The 9844-nt window shown below is 34.5% G+C and overlaps 2 long non-coding RNA genes across 2 annotated transcripts in view; one reads left to right on the forward strand and one right to left on the reverse strand.

Annotated features, from left to right (window-relative positions):
• Nucleotides 1-5889: 5889 nt before the first annotated feature.
• Nucleotides 5890-9844, forward strand: part of LOC109337198 — a 6654-nt gene continuing 2699 nt past the window's right edge. The window contains exon 1 of the long non-coding RNA XR_002106411.1: nt 5890-5995. This is a non-coding gene — a long non-coding RNA (uncharacterized LOC109337198). The remainder of the gene's footprint in view (nt 5996-9844) is intronic.
• LOC109337199 lies at nt 5909-7612 on the reverse strand. The gene is made up of 3 exons (XR_002106412.1): nt 7433-7612; nt 6976-7032; nt 5909-5989 (listed from the first exon to the last, which is right to left on the reverse strand). It is a non-coding gene; the product is annotated as an uncharacterized LOC109337199 (long non-coding RNA).

Consider the following 9844-nt stretch of genomic DNA (forward strand, 5'->3'; position numbering starts at 1 on the left):
ATCCGCTTTTGAATCAAACTTTCATAAAACACGTTTTCTATTGTTTAATATAAAACATTCGCATCCAAAAGCGCGAAGATGAAATATACTAGGTTTTTGGCCTTTCAAAAGTTCATAAGGAGTTTTAAAAAGTTTAGGCCTTAGGAGTACTCGATTTATAACATAGAAAGCCGTATGTATTGCATCGGCTCAAAAATATTTAGGCACTTTGCTTTCATTAAGCATGGTCCTTGCCAACTCCTATAATATACGATTTTTCCTCTCAACAACTCTATTTGTTGAGGAGTTCGAGGAGCCGAGTATTAGTGCAGGATATTGTGCTTATTGCAAAACTTGTCGAACAAGTGGTTTTCAAATTCACCACCATGGTCACTACGTATATGTACTCTCTGAAGTTTAAGTTGGTTTTGGATTTGTTTGGCTAAGTTTTTGAAGGATTTGAAAGTGTCGCTTTTTACAGAAAGGAACAATGTCCATGTAAATCTTGAGAAATCATCTATGATTACGAAAGCGTAGTAACTACATCCAAAACTTATAATTTGTGACGGTCCAAACAAGTCCAAATGGAGAAGCTCCAATGGCCTTGTTGTAGATACCACATTTTTGAAACAAATGAGTTCTTGACTTGCTTACACCTTTGTCAAGTGTCGCAAGTTTCTTTAGTTTTGAAATTAAGTTTAGGTAGTCCATCCACCAAATCGTGAGATGATAATTTATCTAGATGTTTAATATGGATATGCACAACGCGTCTATGCCAAATCCAGATGTCACTTTCTTTAGATATAAAACATTTTCAAAGCAATATAGTGACATCTTTTAAATTAACCATATAGATATTATTTATACGATGATCGACAAACTTAATATTATTAGATATATTGTCACAAATAATACAACAATTAGAATCGAAGGATACTCGGTTACCTTTGTCGCATAATTGGCTGATGCTCAATAGGTTGTGCTCCAAGCCTTCCATATAGAGCACGTTCTCGATTGTTGTTGCCATAGGTGACATACCCTTTGTCTTTAAGGAAAGATCAAGGAATTTAGATCTATCACTGGTCATATGCCTCAAACAACTGCTATCCAAATACTAATGATGTCCATGCATTCAAAGGCATATCTACAAAACAAATTACGTATCTTGTTTAGGTACCAAAGTGATATTGGGTCCCTTGTTGTTAGTAACCAAGAGACTTTGTTCCTTTTTCACCCAAACATAAGTACCATTAGGCATACCATACTTCCTAATATAACATGCAATGGAGGTATGGTCATGAGTGTCGCAGTAAAAACATGTAGGCATGTGAATATGTGACTTTCTATGAGTATGGACTACATGTCTCCTATATTGCTTTTTCTTATTAGTTGGGGGGTTTATATCCTATTCATGTATGGTTACCAACATTTCTTGATTCGATAAGTATTGTGTCTAGGTTATCTCTACTGTATGCGAGCTTTGTGAGTTTTTCTTTTAATTTGGAATTTTTGGTTTGCAAAGTCTCGCAAGTATCGCATACAACAGGTTGTCAAAAGTTATTATTAGAGCAATCACATGAGTTTCAAGAGTAGATTAAATCAAGAGTTTCATTTTCTAATTTTAGATCATCTAACTCTTTTTACATCTTAGTAATTTGTTGTTCATGCAATAGGATTACCCATTTACTATCTACGTTAATCCTAGCAAGCTTTTTCAATTCCTCATGTAATTCAACATAAGCATTATATAATTCATAATAGGGAGGGGAATCATCGGAAGAAGATGAAGTGTTAGAATATACCTCATTTGTATCATCATGACCACTCGAGCTACAAGTTTATTGCGTTTTTACCATTAAGCAAAGTTTCGCAGACTCCTCCTTGTCGGATGTGCTTGATGTTGATTTCTCCTCGAGAACATCTCATACGATATATGCTTTCTTTGACTTTAAGTCTCGAGGAGTGCTCTTCTTGGGTTCAAACGTTTTGAGGTAGGTCGGACATTGGAACCTCATATGTCCAGCTTTCTCACACTCGTGGCAAGTGAAACACTCCTTTGGATTCTTGCTTTTCTTGGTTGATTCTTGCGCTTCCTTCTTTTGGAACCTCTTGAATCCTCCTCCTTTCTTCAAGAATTTTCCGAATTTTTGTACTAGGAGATTCAAAGCTTCCTCGTCCTGGTTAGAGTCAGAATCACCATCATCTTTATCGTCTTGATCTTGTGAAGTGGTAGCCTTGAGAGAGATGCATTTATTCTTCCTATCTGAATCATTGTGCATCGTTAAGTGCCCTAACTCCATCTCGTGCTCTTGGAGTGCCAAATAATGTTGCCAAAGGCATGAAATCTAGATCTTTTGACTCCATGATTGCAGTTACTTTTGGTTGTCATTTCTTGTCAAGACAATGCAAAACTTTATTCGTTAGTTCACCTTTAGCAAATGATTTATCAAGGGCAACTAAATGGTTAACTATATGAGTAAATCATTTTTGAATTTCACTAATAGATTTGTTTGATAACATGTGAAATAACTCATATTCATGTGTTAGCGTATTTAGTCTAGTGCACTTAACCTGGCTAGCGCCTTCATGGGTGACTTGTAAAGTATCTCACATTTCTTTCGCATTTTGGCACTACGAAACCATAATGAACTCGTCATACGATATCACCAATGTGATAATGTTTTTAGTTCGAAGGTTATGCTGAATCTTTCTACGTTCATCATCGGTCCATAGACTTTTCAACTTTTCTTTATGTTCATCGTCCACCAAGTGTAGTGGAACGAAGGACCATTGACCACAGATTCCCAAATATTTGTGTCAATCGCCTCGATGAAGATCTTCGTGCACACTTTCCAATAGACGTACCCCTCGTCACTGAATATCGGAGGGCGGTTGATGGATGCACCATCTCCGCCAAAAGGGTTAGTGGAACCCAGTGTTATCCTCTAGGATCGAACAAATACCCGGTCAAGCTAGCATTTTCGTACTAGCTGTGATACCACTTGTTGGGTACCAGCAGGTCAGAACACACCTAGAGGGGGTGAATAGGTATAGCGGATCACTATTCCGCTTTTCTGATATTTTTCCCTGATATGAAAGTTGTTGCACTTAATCAATTAAGTCTGGTTTTAATCAATTAAGTGGTGCTTGGATTTAATTGATTATGCTTGTGCATAATCGATTATCCTGAATCTTGCACTTCTTGACTTTAAGGTTTCTTGCACACCAAGTGAATGATTGCCAATCTTTACACAATTAATTGATTAAAGACGTTATAGATTGATAACAACACATATTATAACAGGCAACTCAGAATTAATCAATTAACAAGAAGGTAAAGATTGAAAGTGAAGGAGATGAGGGATAGAAAATTGTGCGCAATGAATTTTTATTCTGATTCATTTGCGGTCCACTACAAACTACATCCAAGCATCCCCTTCTAATCTTGAGAGATTTTCATTCACTGTTGAAATCGATATTTGTATACATGCACACTTCCAATTATAACAAGACTAAGCCGTTTTTTTCTTGGCACTTATGAGCTTCACAATCTTGGTTTGACCTATCTAACTTGCCTACTTGGATCTTCTATTCTTTTGTGATTCGGTCCTAGCCTAGGTATCGCTCAAACGAAGATCTCCTAGTCTTTATGAAGATTGTCAAGATCTCTCTTGAGGTGATACTACTCACCAAGAGATCAACTTCCTTGTTTGTCACTGTTTTTGATGAGTTATCTTGAGTACTTAATACTCGGATACAACTGTTCAACTCAATCCTAATCTGTAAGCAAAAAAAAAAACCCACAAGAACCTAATCTAAATGAGAATTAATGCAAAGGATTTTCGTAAAAAGGTTTGCACACTTTTCCAAAAAAAAAAAGATTTCCCTTACTTCACTCTTAAAGAAATCAAGAAACCTATGCAAGAATGTAATGCATTGAAAAACCTAGAGATATATGCAATTATAGGAATATCTAAGCCCTATTTAGAATGATATCAATCTCTAAGCTCTCTTAATGCAATTTCTCACTAATGCAATGTATGAAAATGAATGTTCAAGTTATTCCACATGGGCTAGAATTACAGTCTTTATAGAAACCACACTGATGTTGTCATTAATCGATCATATTGTGTCTTAATCGTTTAACGAGTTGTTAAAAACTGGTTTTCTATTATGTATTAATCGATTAACGAATAACTTAATCGATTAACACACCTTAAGTTTCAGATTGATTATCTACTATAATTCTGATAATCGATTAACACTATACATAATCGATTAACGCTATATATAATCGATTATGCTATATAAACTTTAGTTTCTTGATGAATGGTAAACTACCTATATGACATGTGATCATGCAATACATGTTTTTCAAATATGTTATACCTTTAATACACAAAACCATATATGTAGATGCATGAGCTTACTTATCATATAATTTCTAGATGTTATGTCTCATTTTTAGTCTTGTCTATTTGAAGTCCTTGTGAGACTCCCACCTTGATTTACCTAACCTAGACTCGATCTAAGGCAATCATCTTAAGACTTCTAGTAAAGTAAAATTAGAAAGCCCTAAGTCTAAGATATCACCCTTGAGTCTTTGGTTTATTGTTTATTGCAAGATCTTCAAGCTTTCTTGTATGTCCATTGTCTTCATCAAAATCAATGTCAACTTCAAATATGCAAGTCTTGACTCTTTACACTTTCAGTAAGTAAATTTGCCGTAAATTAAAAGTTGATTCAGTGTTAAGGTTATGTTTGGTTGAGGTGAAAAATGAAGGAATAAAAGAGATGGAAAGAAAAAGAACTTTATCCATAATTTGGTTGCATTCAATAAAGGGAATGAAGGAAAAAATGGGATGACTTATCTCTGTTTTTTCTCTAACATTTGGAGGAAAACTCAAATGAAGAAGATTGACGATGAATTTTCTCATTTTTAACTCTCTATACATTAAAAGAAATATGTATTTTGTGTTAGCCACACTTATAAATGTCGTTGATTTCCTAAACTTTAAAAAATGTAACCAACACATGCATTTCAATATCATTATTAATAATAATTATATTATTTCCCTCCATTTTCTTTTCATTTTGTACCATTCGAAATAAATAAAAAATCACTATATTTTCTCTTCATTTTCCCATCTCAATTTTTTTTTCACCAATCTTTCTTTCCTTAACTATTCTTTTATAAATCAAACATAATTTAAGAAACTTACTAGTGGTTATTGATAAATTTTAAAAATATCGTAAAACTTATTTCATCTTGTGAACACTCAATTTTGTCATGTGCAATTATATTGGGATTAAAAGCCAACTTTCTTATTACCGTCATCCAAAATAGACAAATTTTTACCTTAACCTTCATACATTCTTAACCTTGCGTTACTAATATTATTTCAACAGCAATTTGAGCTAGTCCCATTGATTCAAAAAGAAAAAACGTGCTTCTGTATTACTAAACCCAAGATGAGAGCTTAATATTCTGGATATGGAATTTGCCACACGTGCAAGTGCATTGCTAATACTTTTATTACAAAAAGTCATGGACCAACAATTATAACAATCAAATGTTCACTAGATTCCTTGCAAATACTACAACAAATAAGTATCAGTATTTCACAACATGCAATTGGAGCCCATTGATGTCCATTTCTACTCTGTTCTGATCACAACAAACCAAAATGTGTAAAACCATTACTTGAATATCAAGCACGTGCTAAAGGGATCCAAGGCGATGAATCTGGTCACAAATATTGCACTGGACAGTAGTTTGATTATTGGTCTTGTGTTGACAAAAGTGTTGTGCCAAGGCTACTCCCCAAACTGAAGTGATGAGGGAATAATCTTATGACATATTACCATTATGTTCGCTCTATTTTCATCCCCAAAATTCTGCTCCTAAACGTTTGATTTTGTAATCAAACCTTATGTTCTTTACTGTGAAATTTCTGAGCCTTTGGTGACCTTTGGTTCTGATTAATAAGATATTTATGCCAGATTGTATCTGAGAGTTTCAAAAGAACAAGTCAAACAATTGTGAGTCACAAACTATTCCTCTTACAGTTACACATTATCATAATGGTAAACAACAGCAATGATGAGCACTAATGATGAAATAATCAGAAACACCAAGAATCAGAATTGTATAAAATATGTTACAAATGCACACTAATGTTCAGAATTGATGCTTCAACTACAACCAGCAATGAATTTTCAGAATAAAATCTGAAAAGATGATAATAAGGAGAAGCAAACTGGAAAGTCTTTCGGTTAAAGCAATAATCAACATAAAGGAATGATCCTAATGAGGCAGTTAAGATGATGAAATGATTAAAGTCAGAAAAAGTTTCTGACTCTAATGAGCAACCCTAAAGTTTTTCACATAGGGACACAACCAATATAAAATGGCAGGAATTAGAATACGCAAAGGGGGAGAAAATACATATCACACAACATAGCCGATATGCCATATATAACAGCCATCAGGGAAACAAAACAACAGAGATTACAACACACAAAAATTTAGAGAGAATAAAGCACATATACAAAAGATACATACATACAAGGTGACATACCATAGCTACAGAGCATTCAGAATACTCATACACTTACATAGCCCCAAACAGAGAACACATCATACATACACAATACCATATACACATCATACATACACAATACCATATAATCATCAAAATTCACAGCGTACACTCAGGAAGGCATCAATTATACCACGATATGCTCAAAGGAGAGTAGGAAATAACCGTAACAACAACATCTACCGAAAAGAGGCAAGGGAGCATACGACAAATACAAAAAGAAGAAAGGAATATCCAAGGGGACCATCATTCAAAAGGTAAAAGGTATATACTCAGGTAAGTTATTCACCATATTCATGCAAACAACTTTAAACAGTAATGCATTATTATGTACCATGAGCATCAAAGTTAATACATACATCTAATAAGCATATCACATACATTGAAAATTTACCTTGTTCCGATACCATCTTGGGTGAGAAGTCTTCATTGAGACTAATACTCACTGTTCCTGGATAATCCAAGAAAATTGTTCAAGAGTCAACGACGTCATTATTATTACCCACACCAAAGCATGGGTCACTGTTCTGAATAAATATTTTTTACTCCGCATACAATGAAGATTTAATTAATTCAGAACAGTTTAAGAGGGGAAAAACAATCAACACCAACAATAATGAATCCTAGCTCCATAAAAAACCAAACCAAAACTATCAAATCCAATAGCCTTACATACAATAAAAATCAAACCAAACCCACGTTGGGTTTGTCCCAACATCGAAAGGGACAAGATTTCCCTAACCTTCGGTGACCACCATGAACGTTCGTGAGGAGGAACGATGAAACGAAGTAAAAGGAGATGAGTGATAAGAAATAAAGAGATTGAGGAGGATGATTCCCCATGGCCGTACCCGATTCAAAGCCACCAGGGATGAGTAGAACCACCACTGAAGGAAGAGAAGCACTGCTGGAAGAAGACAAATGTCGCCGCCTCCTCTACCGGCGTGAGTCGAACCACCACCGCTGCCATTGGAAAGGAAGAAGATGGAATTAGGGATTTAGTTCCCTTTCTTTGATTTGGTATGAAGATATGGGGGTAACCCCCTTTTCACGTAACTCCTAATACTCCTAATGTATATGTTCATTATTTTTTCTGAAGTTTTTTTTTTTTGGTAACTTAAACAAGATAGATAATAATTAATATACTTCATATTTTAAATAATAATGCTCTATTTTTACCCTATAAATTATATTAAAATCTATTTTAACAAAATCTAATAAAAATTATTCATGATAAAAGATAATATCTACCAATAATCTTATTACTTAAGTTAAATATGGAATGTTTATAGTAAGGTCACGGTTCAAGCCGTCTCTAACTTCTCTAAAAATGGAAAGAAGGTCTACGACCAATACTGTATCTAAGCTATTAATTTCGTATAAAAAATATAATCAAAACATTTTTACCTAAATGAATTCTATGGAATTTTTATAGTAAGGTTATGATTCAAGTCGTCTCTAATTTCTCTGAAAATGGAAAGAAGGTCTATGACCAACACCATCTCTAAACTATTAGTTCCATTAAATCAAAACAATCATATATTATAAATATTTTCAGATCAATAAGAAATCAACTTAATAGAATAAGTATTTTCAAATCAATAACAATCAACCAAACTAACCAACCAATTTTCGAACTAGAACTTCGTAGTCTTGATTTCCCTATTGCACCTAGGGATACGTAGGAGCAAGATAAACTCTTGTCAAACACAAATATAAAAAATAAATATTTTATTTCAATAATTGAATTTCTAAATAAATAATTGTTAAGGGTATAAAAATCTGTGTGATTAGCGATGGTACCATTTTAATACGGGCGGACGGGATGCTAATACCTTCCCCGATCCGTAATCGACTCCCGAATTCAGAGTCTCTATTCAAAGACCATTTTATCCAAATTGGGCATAAACTAAGAGTTTTCTACGTTTTAACCGCAAAAAACGTAGTGGGGACTCCAAATCAATCGGAAGAGGTATAATCCAAGTTCGCCTCTCCCTAAATCGTACGGTCGGTCTTCCAACCGAAAATCGGGTCACGACAGCTGGAGTTCTGAATTTTGTTGTAAGTAATGTTACATTATAATCAGATTGTGGCTTTTGGGGTTTTTTTAATTGGATGAAGAGTAATGAAATCCTTTCTGGCCGTAGTAAAGTTATGCACTCAATGTTTTTTTCAAAACAGATTTTTATTGTTAAAAATAACACTGTATAGAATCAAAGGTTTTGTGATTGAAGGTTAGGAATTGAATATACAAGGATGATAAAATTGGCTTCGTAGATATCTAATAAATGTCATTACAACCTTGTTATTTTTTTTCTATTTTGAAAGTTTCTATTTTTTTTGAATTTTAATTAGGCTGGACAAAATTGAGTGTTCACAGTTGCCCCTTTTTACTTGTTGCTTACTTGATAACAAACAAACCGAGGTTTGTGTGTTATCATAGTAATTAACGAGTAAAGAAATGAACATTAATGTTGTCAAGGCCGAGGCAAATGACCAGAATATAATTTAAAATCGAGAACACTAGATGGGTAACGTCAGAACTTGAGACAATAAAAGTAAATACGAGAACGCATGTCAGATACTACTGGAACTCGATAAAAATAAAAGGTAAGCAAAAACGCAGGTCAGATACTACCGAAACTCAGAAATTCACATCAAGCTTAGGGTCATGGAAAGCATAATTTTAAAACGAGAACGCGGGTTGGGTGCTGCCGGAACTCATAAATTTACATCAGGCTCGGGGTCCTGGAAAGTTATTGATAGCACATCAGGCTCGAGATCCTGGAAAACATAATTTTAAAATGCGAACGCAGGTCAGGTACTGCCGGAACTGGAGACAATAAAGGTAAATGCGAGAACGTAGGCCGGACACTCCCGGAACTCGAGACAATAAAAGGTAAATGCGAGAACGCAGGTCAGGTACTATCAAAACTCGAGACAATAAAAGTAAATGCGAGAACGCAGGTCGGGTACTGCTGGAGCTCAAGATGTAACACCGCGAATTTTACGATTTTGAATTATAAGATTTTACTAATATTTTCATTAATTATATATTCGAAAATGAATTTCTGGGAATTTTCGGTAAGGAATTAGACAAAACTCTAGTTGAGTTTTATTCTTGAAATTTTATTTCCAAATTTTTGGTAAATTTTGGTAATTTCTGGAGACAGTCGGTTCTGGACCACTGTCGGGGCCGAAATTCGCCCGGTACGGCTCAAAAAGTGTCGTTTTGAGTTCCGTAACTCGGAATCGAATTCCGA

Source organism: Lupinus angustifolius, unplaced genomic scaffold, assembly GCF_001865875.1.
Source record: "Lupinus angustifolius cultivar Tanjil unplaced genomic scaffold, LupAngTanjil_v1.0 Scaffold_2_268, whole genome shotgun sequence".
In the NCBI taxonomy this organism is placed as follows: Eukaryota; Viridiplantae; Streptophyta; class Magnoliopsida; order Fabales; family Fabaceae; genus Lupinus; species Lupinus angustifolius.